The sequence below is a fragment of the Maylandia zebra genome, linkage group LG12, assembly GCF_041146795.1.
Source record: "Maylandia zebra isolate NMK-2024a linkage group LG12, Mzebra_GT3a, whole genome shotgun sequence".
Classification (NCBI taxonomy): domain Eukaryota; kingdom Metazoa; phylum Chordata; class Actinopteri; order Cichliformes; family Cichlidae; genus Maylandia; species Maylandia zebra.
Genome location: NC_135178.1, coordinates 38,060,326 through 38,072,125, shown reverse-complemented (window position 1 = coordinate 38,072,125; position 11,800 = coordinate 38,060,326). Strand labels below are relative to the sequence as shown.

At 42.6% G+C, this 11,800-nt stretch overlaps 1 long non-coding RNA gene across 1 annotated transcript; it reads left to right on the top strand.

The window, feature by feature from the left end:
- The first annotated feature begins 751 nt into the window (after nt 1–751).
- Nucleotides 752–3,039, top strand: LOC112433304 (uncharacterized). The gene is made up of 3 exons (XR_003023455.2): nt 752–985; nt 1,720–1,780; nt 2,266–3,039. It is a non-coding gene; the product is annotated as an uncharacterized LOC112433304 (long non-coding RNA).
- Nucleotides 3,040–11,800: the final 8,761 nt, after the last annotated feature.

The following is an 11,800-nucleotide window of genomic DNA, read 5'->3' as shown; positions in this document are numbered from 1 at the left end:
GTGATTGTGCAGGAAATACAACTGTGCGCTCAGCTTCGAAAAAGGACCGCATCTATCCATTTATCCTCATACCTCACCTCTATGTATGTGCTCTCTTTGAGCGCAGGTGCGGCTCTTTGCTGTGACACATCTCTAATGTAGTCTAGACGCTCCGGCGCCAGGGGTCATCGGGTGACACACACACACACACACAAACAACAAGTAACACAACATGGACCATGAACTCTGCGTGACTCAACTATACCAAGACAGTTCACCTATTACGAGCCTTTAAAGTAAGCTTATTGCTAAATAGTCTTGATATTTAATCAACAGGTAAGGTAACACCTGATTCTGTTCACATGGACGGAGTTTTTTCAGTGCTAAATAGTCTGCACATCCCGGCTCTTATTATTTATTTTGCTGCGTTATTTTGCAAAATTATCTAATCTAAAAATAAACTACATAAATGAGTGCGATGCAATATTTTGCTCTTGGTGTTTTCAGTCCTTTATGTCCATCTTATGTGTCCTTTTTTTCTGTTATCAATCAACCAACCGATCATTCGATTAAAGGCCTGTCAACGGGCTTCGTAAAGGTTCTTTTAAGGTCACCAGAAAGCTACATAAAGACTGCACCTGCACCAAAGTTCTTTTTTTTTTCTCTCTATCTCCGAACATTGTTGCATTTTAAAACCATCTTCAGTGAGCTATAAATAGGTCACAAGTGAAACACTAAAGTGGCTAACCTTTCTGTGGAATTAAATAGATTTCTAAAAATGTGCCCATAGTGTCAGTACAGGATTGTGAACATCGCAACGCAAAGTTTTTGATTTCTCTCAAAACATATATTTCTTTTCATGTTGAACAGATAATATCTTTAATTTGAGTCAAAGTGATTTGCACTTGAACACGCCCACCAGAAATAGACCGGGACCCATTTTTATTCTGCATGGCTGCTGGAAACATCATGTCACATCTTTGATTAATTTCATCTGAAAATAAACGTAAGTAAAGCCAAGTGTGTTACAAAAGCTTTTATAATTTGTATTGCCAAAATCGCAGAAAATAACCCCATTTAAGCTGGGTCGACAGCCACCCCTAATTTTTGCATGATTGTAGCTGCTAGCTATAAGCTAGCTAGCTATCCTGCGCAACGTTAGAACTGGTTACCAGAAACCGACCATCACAGTCGGGAATAAAAGTTAGTATACTGGTAAAACACGGCTTTTTGCCTAACTAGCTAGCGTTACCACGATGCATCGGTGGTGGATAAAGCTAGCTAGCATAAGTTCATAGTTCATAACATTCATAGTATAACTCCGTGCTCCGCTTCGTTTGAATTTTTCTGGTGAGCTCGCGGTTTCTAGACACAAGCTTGTGTTTGTGCGCGCACGTTTGTCTCTCTTCATATAAATATCTGTGTGTTATGTGTGTGTACACCGAGGGCAAAAGATAATTATTAATGTGCATGATTTAGAGACAGAAATAACAAGCCAGCATATAAGATCAATGACATAAGACTAATTCCTTCAATTGACTTTCAGGCGCGGCTCGGAAAAATGTGCATTTTCTGAAGAAATTTTAATTTTAACAGCAAAAAATTGACCCTATGCCAAACTTAGTCGCTAATGGCTGGTCTGTAGACTGTTTGGTATGTCATGTTACGTATTTCTTGGTTTTTCTATGTAATGTGTTTTATAGAGAAGTAACATTATTCTTTTTTTCTGTATGCTTTCAGAACCACAGATCGCTCCATCCATTCCATGGCTGAAGCATACATTTTCATTTAATCTGAACAGGTATCATTTTGCATTTACACTGCACATCCTTTTTAAACATTTCATAATAATCTAGACTCTCCCTCATTATCCTCTCATTCACCTTGCTGATGTGTTGAGGACTTGATAAAAGAATACATGGTATGTCCATATCTGTTCTGTCTCTACATGAGATGCAGTCTCTTGATGTAAATTTGACAACTCTGCTATTAAATGCAGTGATTAATGTAGGACAGCAACGATTAATCAACTCATCAAGTTAATATCTTAGGGTTCTGTATTGTTTTCTTTTTTTTTCTTGGGCTTTGTGGAACATTTATGAAAATGTTCCACCATTGATTTAATTTAATGATTATGCAATTCACAATCTGATTAGTCAAATAATTGTTCTAATAGTCTGTGACCAAACAACTATCAAAATAGTAGTTTATTATGGTCAAAGATTTATCAGGTGTGCCAGACTTCAGTTCTTCACTTGTACATTTTGTTCCATATTTTACCTCAAGATATCCCAGAAAGATGAAGCTGAGGAAGAGCTGCAGAGTACCACCATGGCACTCTTCGTCTTCAGGGACAACTCAAGCCTCCTACATCAGCCTCGAGACATCGGGATAATCATTGATGGTGTGGAAGTCCTGAATGAGTTGCCTTCTGTGGCAGCTGGAGTGGCAATGGTCTTTGGACTCTGTTATGCTCTTAATATGGAATATCCACGAGGATTCAGGTTCACCTTTGAGGCTCTTCAAAAGATTATGATGGAGCTTGACTTTAACAAGATGACCTCTAAGATTCGCAAACTTAATTGTGAACTTAACACTGCACAGTAGTGTGTTTGCATGCATGTGTGCATGTGTATGTGCACATGCATGTGCATGTGTGCTTGGTTATTTTGCTTGGTTGGCCTGCAGTGGTATTCTACATTCAAAATTTATAAGAACACCCATTTGAAAGGGAGATTTAAGTTGATTTCATTGATACATGTGTAGATTTTTTTTTTTTACATTGTACAGGCACAGTGCACATATAAACATTTTTGAGTACTTGCAAATTGGTTTAAAAATAGTTTTTATAATGGTTTTATGCCAGTTTTAGACAGGTTGCAGGTTTTATACTGGTTTTCAAAAGATTGCAGGTTTTATACTGGTTTTCAAAAGATTGCAGGTTTTATAAAACAAACATTTCTCTAATCATTTCTGCCGTAGCACTAAATCTGTATATTACTAATCCTCTCTATTGATTATAGTTAAAATGGTTTGGAACAATAAATAATTTTGAAATAATTGGTTGGCCAACTGTCTTGTTTTTTATAGGAAATGCAGAGCATTTTTGAACTGAAATGAAATGTAAAAAATATAGTTTGAATATATGTAAATCAATTACCTGGCTTCAACACAAACATATTAGTTCATGTTAATTTGGTTCGATGTGAATACATTAGGTTGGTTAAATTTCAATATATTAGCTTGGTTCAATAATTAAAATATGGTTCTATGTAAAAAAATCAATTTGGATCAATGCAAAATTTAAAGTTTCAGTCAAGTCTAGTAATATTGTTTATATCAACATAAAAGTATCAGGTCATATCAAGTGACTCAATTTGGATTCTATAAAGCCAAATATTTTGGATGTGACAATTGGACATCATTTTTTTTAATTTGAATAGGGTTATTTTTTTTTACAGTGTAGTTTATTTCTCACAGTTTTTTAAAAATTCTCTTGCTTTATGGTTCTTAGCGCTGTTACCAGTCTTTGCATTTATCATCGTTTTTTCTCTTTTTTCTTTCATGTTACACAAACATGATTACATATTGCATATGAATCAAGGTTGCGCAGAGGTGGTTGCATTTCCCAGACAATCATGCAAAATATATACATTTCTTTTTTAAAAAATGACATGGTGCGACAGGACTGTAGCACAGTAATACAGCAACATCAGAGGCAAATTCCATTCAAGTTTTGCAAGCCTAGCTTTGAACTTTATTTAAATAAACGGCAGTGACTCGTTATGACAAGGATCATTCTTAATCTCACTCAAACCATGCTGAACGGCTCTAACCCAATTAGGAACATAGGGTTGTTTTTTTTGTTTTTTTTAAAAAGAAAAGAAAAACATAACTGAACACAACAGTATGTCAGTGCAGTGACTAATCAGGCAGTACAGTTTCAGGAACCGTTTTAACTGAGGCAGGATGGCATTTTGGTTTTTAAATGGGCATTTAAAACCTGAAATAATCCTAAAGGCTTAGACAAAAAGGTGACATTTGTTTTCGAAATTGAGGTGATGGGCATCTTAGTCGCTGTCACTCCTCTCTCCTCTCTGGAGCAGCCTCTTTCCACTGGAGGGCACGGGAACCTCATGCTTCACTGAGACCTTTGACTTGCTTTTGCTGTCCTTGTCAAGCAGCTCCAAACAGTCATTGATCTTCTTCAACATCTCGTAACGCTCACGCCCACGAACAGGGAGGAGAAAAACCTCCTTGTCGTCCCCCTCAGCACTGGAGGTACATTTGGACTTCTTTGTGGATGTGGTGTCAGGAGGTGGTGCGCTCTTTCGTTTTTTCGCCTCTTTGGTGCCGCTCTCCTTCTTCTGTTTATTGTCCTCCTGTAGCTGTAACAAAGAGGGACGAAATAACAAAAAAGAGAAACATATTTGTCAAGTAATTTTACCCCCCCCCAAAAGTGGCATTTAACATGATGATATTCTACTGCCTTCTGGGGGAGGGAAGGAACAGCGGTTTTTCTTTTGAGTTTATATTCAAGTTTTCTCCTTCTTGCCCCCTCTGGTGTACAATTTCTTCCTTTTTCCTGTTTAAAAAGAGTTCACATATTTTGTCATTTGACTGTAAGCAGTGCAAGGAGGAGATGCTCGCTTTTTGCATGACAGTCTGCCACTTCAGTCTTCCCTTTCTTTATAAGGCTGGAAAATACTTCAGACCCCTCCTCAGGCAGTAAGGGGCCTGAGGTGGGGTCTGAACTGTGGGTACCGGTATGAGGAGAGAAGGGGGACAGGACTGGATAGTGGCTTAAAGTTAGGATTTGGTTTGATTAGGTGAGCCGGTTTTTGGTTGTGTCTGCTTATGATTTGAAACAGGTCTGAAATGAGAGAAAGAGGAGTTTGTTCCTGGGGAATTATAAGACAGTGGTGTCCCGTTTTCCTTCTCATTAATCATATGAGAAGAATGAAGGCGTTTTAAAGATTTTTGAGTTGAGGTTTGTCCTTCTGCAGCTATCAGTTTTCTAAAGAACTCGTCCTCCTCATACTGCAGACTGTTTAGGAAACTTGGCTCAGAGCTGCAGAAGTTCTTGACTGTCGTACATTTGTGGTTAGTCTGATGAAACTCATTTTCAGTGTACTGACTGAAAGTGAACAGCGGGTCCTGACTCCACATCTGTGGTAAAGGGTTAGGGTGTTGAAAAAAGATCAGGGAACCAGCAATCGCCGGTTCCTTGAGATGCACTCTCCACCGTGGGACAGGATGGTGGTACCCCTGCCCCAGTTCAAAAAATTGCCCATCTTGGGTTTACTAATTAAACGGCGCATAACCACAGGGCAACAAAGACAGTTGGCATTACTTGTTCAACCAGCTATTCTTATAAACCAGTAAAAAGCGTTGGCACTAACAGCACAACTGAGTTACCTCAAAACTACAGGAAGACAATAGTCCTAATGCTTCACAAGTCTGGGCACCACATACGTACATTTCTCAAAATAAAAAAGGATAGATGAGGCTGAAAAACAGCACCAAAGACAATATGGTAAAAATTTTATTAATTACATACAGTATTTATAGTTTTTTTATTGCACTCTCAAGTTAGTTTCAAAACAAACAATAGTGCAATTAACTATACACAAATAGAAAGGTACCATGCAACATACAAACAAGCGTAATACAAAGAAAAAACGTGTAGTTTGATTTTTCTTCTTTCCTTTTCATACAGCTTGGAGCTGCCTGCAGCTGCAGTAGAAAAAGCAAAGACCTGCTTCTGAGCAGGATACAGGGCAGACTGCAATGACTTGTCAAGGCCTTCCATGGTGAGAAAAAAAAATGAAAATTAGGCTGGTTATATTGCATGGGGCAGTGTAGCAGACAGTACTGGACTATTATCTTTACAAAGCATCTACTGTCTTAAATACTACACTAAGAAGACGTGTACAGCAGGAAAATGTTAATACAAGTGGAAAGAGTTGCATATAAATTAGGGAATCTGTCCGCATTTGGTTAATTTCTTCTTGTAAAAGCTTATTAAAATACGCACATCTTTGGTCCGTGCTCAAACCCACGACTTGGTGAAACTTTGGCTTCAGAATAACCAGTGAACACAAAGGAGGAGCTACATAAGATTTACACATAAGAGCTGCTTTAGGGAGCATCTACAGCTCTGATCAGTTAAAGCAAACTTCAAATGAATATATGTATGGGTCTGAAATTAAGACATAAAAGGAGCGTTGAAACAAAATAATACTAAGACAGCATCTGTGGCCTGATTAGAAAAGTGTTTCTTTAAAGTAGGGGCACTGTTCGATGATCCACATTGCCGACTGGGGCTGAGATTTTTATATTTATATATGTATAACATAAAAGCACCTTTTTTTTCAGCAGACTACAGCTGCATTAGGATATTTGTCAACATAAGCAAAATTACACACGTAAACCGCGTACACACACACACACACACACACACACACACACACACACACACACACACACACACACACACACACACACACACACACTGTGAGGTCTGCAGTTCAAAATTTGAATCTCAGAGCTTGGTGTTTTTGTCTCCCTCCAGTGGACAAATGCAGGTATGATTAGGGTTGGTTAGGGTTAGGGGGTAATAGCCAGAATTTGACGGAATAAAATGGAATAACTGGGAAAGTAAGTGTCGTAGAGGGATGAAAGTTGTGTCTACGGGGGGGTTTCGGGGTGCTCCGGACACGCTGGTGAAGACCCCATGTCGATAGCACCAACGGTTCTGGACTTGGTGTAAATGGGTCCAAATTTGACGGAATAAAAAGGTCAAAGTGGCAGATAGGAGTGTCCGATTGGGCCGATTCCACCACCACTGTACTCAGCAGGCCCTGCCGGGTCGTTAGACACGCAGCATGGCAGCGATCGGTGACATAACATGTAGCAGTTTCCCTTCACAGAAGCCTCTGCAGCAGGTTGGTACAGGAGCAGGCACCAGAAGCAGGCCTGTGGAGCACTATGTCATCTGCTCGGCCTTGCTTCAGGATGCACTGTACAATTCGATAGCAAGACCTCATGGGTTACCACAAAAAAAACAGTGTCTTTCTGCCTCTGTCGTTCTCTTTGGTTTGTTTGAGCGCTTGTTTTTTAAATACACAGCAAGTGTCTCTCTCTCTCTCTCTCTGTCACACACACACACACACACACACACACACACACACACACACACACACACAGACAGAAGCAGAGCAGCTGCTGTGCCACTGGGATTGAACAAGAGGTGCTCCCTCTGCTGGCTCAATGCGGTACAAAGTGTCAGAAGGTGTTATACCGGCGAAAATAACATCTTTCAATTGCATGTTTGGTCCACAGGATGGCGCCTAGCAAGCAAGTCCTGTACATTGCATATTAAAAGTTGTTGCAAGTGCACTCACATGTATTTTTTGTGTAAAAGAGACACACACACACACACACACACACACACACACACACACACACACACACACACACACACACACACACGCTCAATGGAGTATAAAATAAAGACCGGGGCAGTTCTCTCACTGGAGTCTCTTAGAGTGGAGGCTGCCCTTGCTAGCAAGAAGTTCTGTGTGTTTCTCTTCTCTGAGTCTTTACTGAAGAAGTGTTTTATAACATTTTCCTTAACAACTGACATGTGTTTTTTGTGTAAAAGAGAGAGAGACACACACACACACACACACACACACACACACACACACACTCACACTCAGCGGCTCAGAGATGAGGGAAAAACAACAGAAATCAGGATAGATTTTAATGTCAGGAGATGCCCTGTGATGCTGGGGCCATTGTGTAAGATTGGAATGTGTACCAGTGGCTGGTGGGTGGTCCTTGAAGGTCCCAGGAGGAGGCGGCGAGGAGGCAGCGGGTGGCTGGGCTTGAGCTGTGGATCAGGGACGTCATTAATTCTGCCTGGTGCTGCGTGTGCCCTGTGCAGCTTGGATGTCTGCCGCTGACGCTCTGTGGTTCCTGTTCTGCTGATCTCCTGGTCCACACACGGCTTCAGGGTGCACTGTACAAGCGGAGAAGAAATGCATCATTGGTTACCAAAATAAAACAGTGTCTTTCTGCCTGTGTCATTCTGTTTGGTTTCTTTGAGCGTTTGTTTCTTAAATACACAGCAAGTGTCACTCTCTCTCTCTGTCACACACACACACACACACACACACACACACACACACCAAAGCAAACACACCAAAGCGCACACACACACACACACACAGACACTGTGAGGTCTGCAGTTCAAAATTTGAATCTCAGAGCTTGGTTTTTTTGTCTCCCTCCAGTGGACAAATGCAGGTATGATTAGGGTTGCTTAGGTTAAGGGGATTTAGCCAGAGCTTGACGGAATAAAATGGAATAACTGGGAAAGTAAGTGTCGTAGAGGGATGAAAGTGGTGTCTACGTGGGGATTTTCTGCCGCTCCGCACGCGCTGGTGAAGACCCCATGTCGATAGCACCAACGGTTCTGGACTTGGTGTAAATGGGTCCAAATTTGACGGAATAAAAAGGTCAAAGTGGCAGATAGGAGTGTCCGATCGGGCCGATTCCACCACCACTGTACTCAGCAGGCCCTGCCGGGTCGTTAGACACGCAGCATGGCAGGGATCGGTGACATAACATGTAGCAGTTTCCCTTCACAGAAGCGTCTGCAGCAGGTGGGTGGAGGAGGAGGCAGCAGAACCAGGCCTTTGGAGCACTGTGTCATCTCCTGGTCCTGATGCTTTGAATCTCCCTCTCTGTCTGTCTGTCTGTCACACACACACACACACACACACACACACACACACACAGAAGCTGGTCAAGTGCTGTGCAACTGGGATTGCACCTGTCGTCCACAGGAGGGCGCCTAGCTGGGAAGTCCAGTACATTCCATATTAAAGTTGTTGCAAGTGCATTTTTTGTGTAAAAGACAGACACACACACACACACACACTGTAAGGTCTGAAGTGCAAAATTTGAATTACATTCCTTTGTATCTCTCCCTCTCTCTCTCTCTCTCTCTCTCTCTCTCTCTCTCTCTGTCAACACACACACACACACACACACACACACACACACACACAGTAAGGTCTGAAGTGCAAAATTTGAATTACATTCCTTTGTATCTCTCCCTCTCTCTCTCTCTCTCTCTCTGTCTCTCTCTCTGTCAACACACACACACACACACACACACACACTCACACACACCAAAGCACACAGACAGAAGCTGGTCACAACTGCTGTGCAACTGGGATTGAACCAGGGGGGCTCCCTCTGCTGGCTCAATGCGGTACAAAGTGTCAGAAGCTGTTAGATATCTGCTTTTGACAATCAATTGCACCTGTCATCCACAGGAGGGCGCCTAGCCGGGAAGTCCAGTACATTCCATATTAAAGTTGTTGCAAGTGCATTTTTTGTGTAAAAGACAGACACACACACACACACACACACACACACACACACACACACACACTGTAAGGTCTGAAGTGCAAAATTTGAATTACATTCCTTTGTATCTCTCCCTCTCTCTCTCTCTCTCTGTCTCTCTCTCTCTCTCTCTCTCTCTCTCTGTCAACACACACACACACACACACACACACACACACACACACACACACACACACACAGTAAGGTCTGAAGTGCAAAATTTGAATTACATTCCTTTGTATCTCTCCCTCTCTCTCTCTCTCTCTCTCTGTCTCTCTGTCAACACACACACACACACACACACACACGCACACACACACGCTCAATGGAGTATAAAATAAAGACCGGGGCAGTTCTCTCACTGGAGTCTCTTAGAGTGGAGGCTGCCCTTGCTAGCAAGAAGTTCTGTGTGTTTCTCTTCTCTGAGTCTTTACTGAAGAAGTGTTTTATAACATTTTCCTTAACAACTGACATGTGTTTTTTGTGTAAAAGAGAGAGAGACACACACACACACACACACACACACACACACACACACACACACACACACACTCACACTCAGCGGCTCAGAGATGAGGGAAAAACAACAGAAATCAGGATAGATTTTAATGTCAGGAGATGCCCTGTGATGCTGGGGCCATTGTGTAAGATTGGAATGTGTACCAGTGGCTGGTGGGTGGTCCTTGAAGGTCCCAGGAGGAGGCGGCGAGGAGGCAGCGGGTGGCTGGGCTTGAGCTGTGGATCAGGGACGTCATTAATTCTGCCTGGTGCTGCGTGTGCCCTGTGCAGCTTGGATGTCTGCCGCTGACGCTCTGTGGTTCCTGTTCTGCTGATCTCCTGGTCCACACACGGCTTCAGGGTGCACTGTACAAGCGGAGAAGAAATGCATCATTGGTTACCAAAATAAAACAGTGTCTTTCTGCCTGTGTCATTCTGTTTGGTTTCTTTGAGCGTTTGTTTCTTAAATACACAGCAAGTGTCACTCTCTCTCTCTGTCACACACACACACACACACACACACACACCAAAGCAAACACACCAAAGCGCACACACACACACACACACACACACAGACACTGTGAGGTCTGCAGTTCAAAATTTGAATCTCAGAGCTTGGTGTTTTTGTCTCCCTCCAGTGGACAAATGCAGGTATGATTAGGGTTGCTTAGGTTAAGGGGATTTAGCCAGAGCTTGACGGAATAAAATGGAATAACTGGGAAAGTAAGTGTCGTAGAGGGATGAAAGTGGTGTCTACGTGGGGATTTTCTGCCGCTCCGCACGCGCTGGTGAAGACCCCATGTCGATAGCACCAACGGTTCTGGACTTGGTGTAAATGGGTCCAAATTTGACGGAATAAAAAGGTCAAAGTGGCAGATAGGAGTGTCCGATCGGGCCGATTCCACCACCACTGTACTCAGCAGGCCCTGCCGGGTCGTTAGACACGCAGCATGGCAGGGATCGGTGACATAACATGTAGCAGTTTCCCTTCACAGAAGCGTCTGCAGCAGGTGGGTGGAGGAGGAGGCAGCAGAACCAGGCCTTTGGAGCACTGTGTCATCTCCTGGTCCTGATGCTTTGAATCTCCCTCTCTGTCTGTCTGTCTGTCACACACACACACACACACACACACACACACACACAGAAGCTGGTCAAGTGCTGTGCAACTGGGATTGCACCTGTCGTCCACAGGAGGGCGCCTAGCTGGGAAGTCCAGTACATTCCATATTAAAGTTGTTGCAAGTGCATTTTTTGTGTAAAAGACAGACACACACACACACACACACTGTAAGGTCTGAAGTGCAAAATTTGAATTACATTCCTTTGTATCTCTCCCTCTCTCTCTCTCTCTCTCTCTCTCTCTCTCTCTCTCTGTCAACACACACACACACACACACACACACACACACACACACAGTAAGGTCTGAAGTGCAAAATTTGAATTACATTCCTTTGTATCTCTCCCTCTCTCTCTCTCTCTCTCTCTGTCTCTCTCTCTGTCAACACACACACACACACACACACACACACTCACACACACCAAAGCACACAGACAGAAGCTGGTCACAACTGCTGTGCAACTGGGATTGAACCAGGGGGGCTCCCTCTGCTGGCTCAATGCGGTACAAAGTGTCAGAAGCTGTTAGATATCTGCTTTTGACAATCAATTGCACCTGTCATCCACAGGAGGGCGCCTAGCCGGGAAGTCCAGTACATTCCATATTAAAGTTGTTGCAAGTGCATTTTTTGTGTAAAAGACAGACACACACACACACACACACACACACACACACACACACACACACACACTGTAAGGTCTGAAGTGCAAAATTTGAATTACATTCCTTTGTATCTCTCCCTCTCTCTCTCTCTCTCTGTCTCTCTCTCTCTCTCTCTCTCT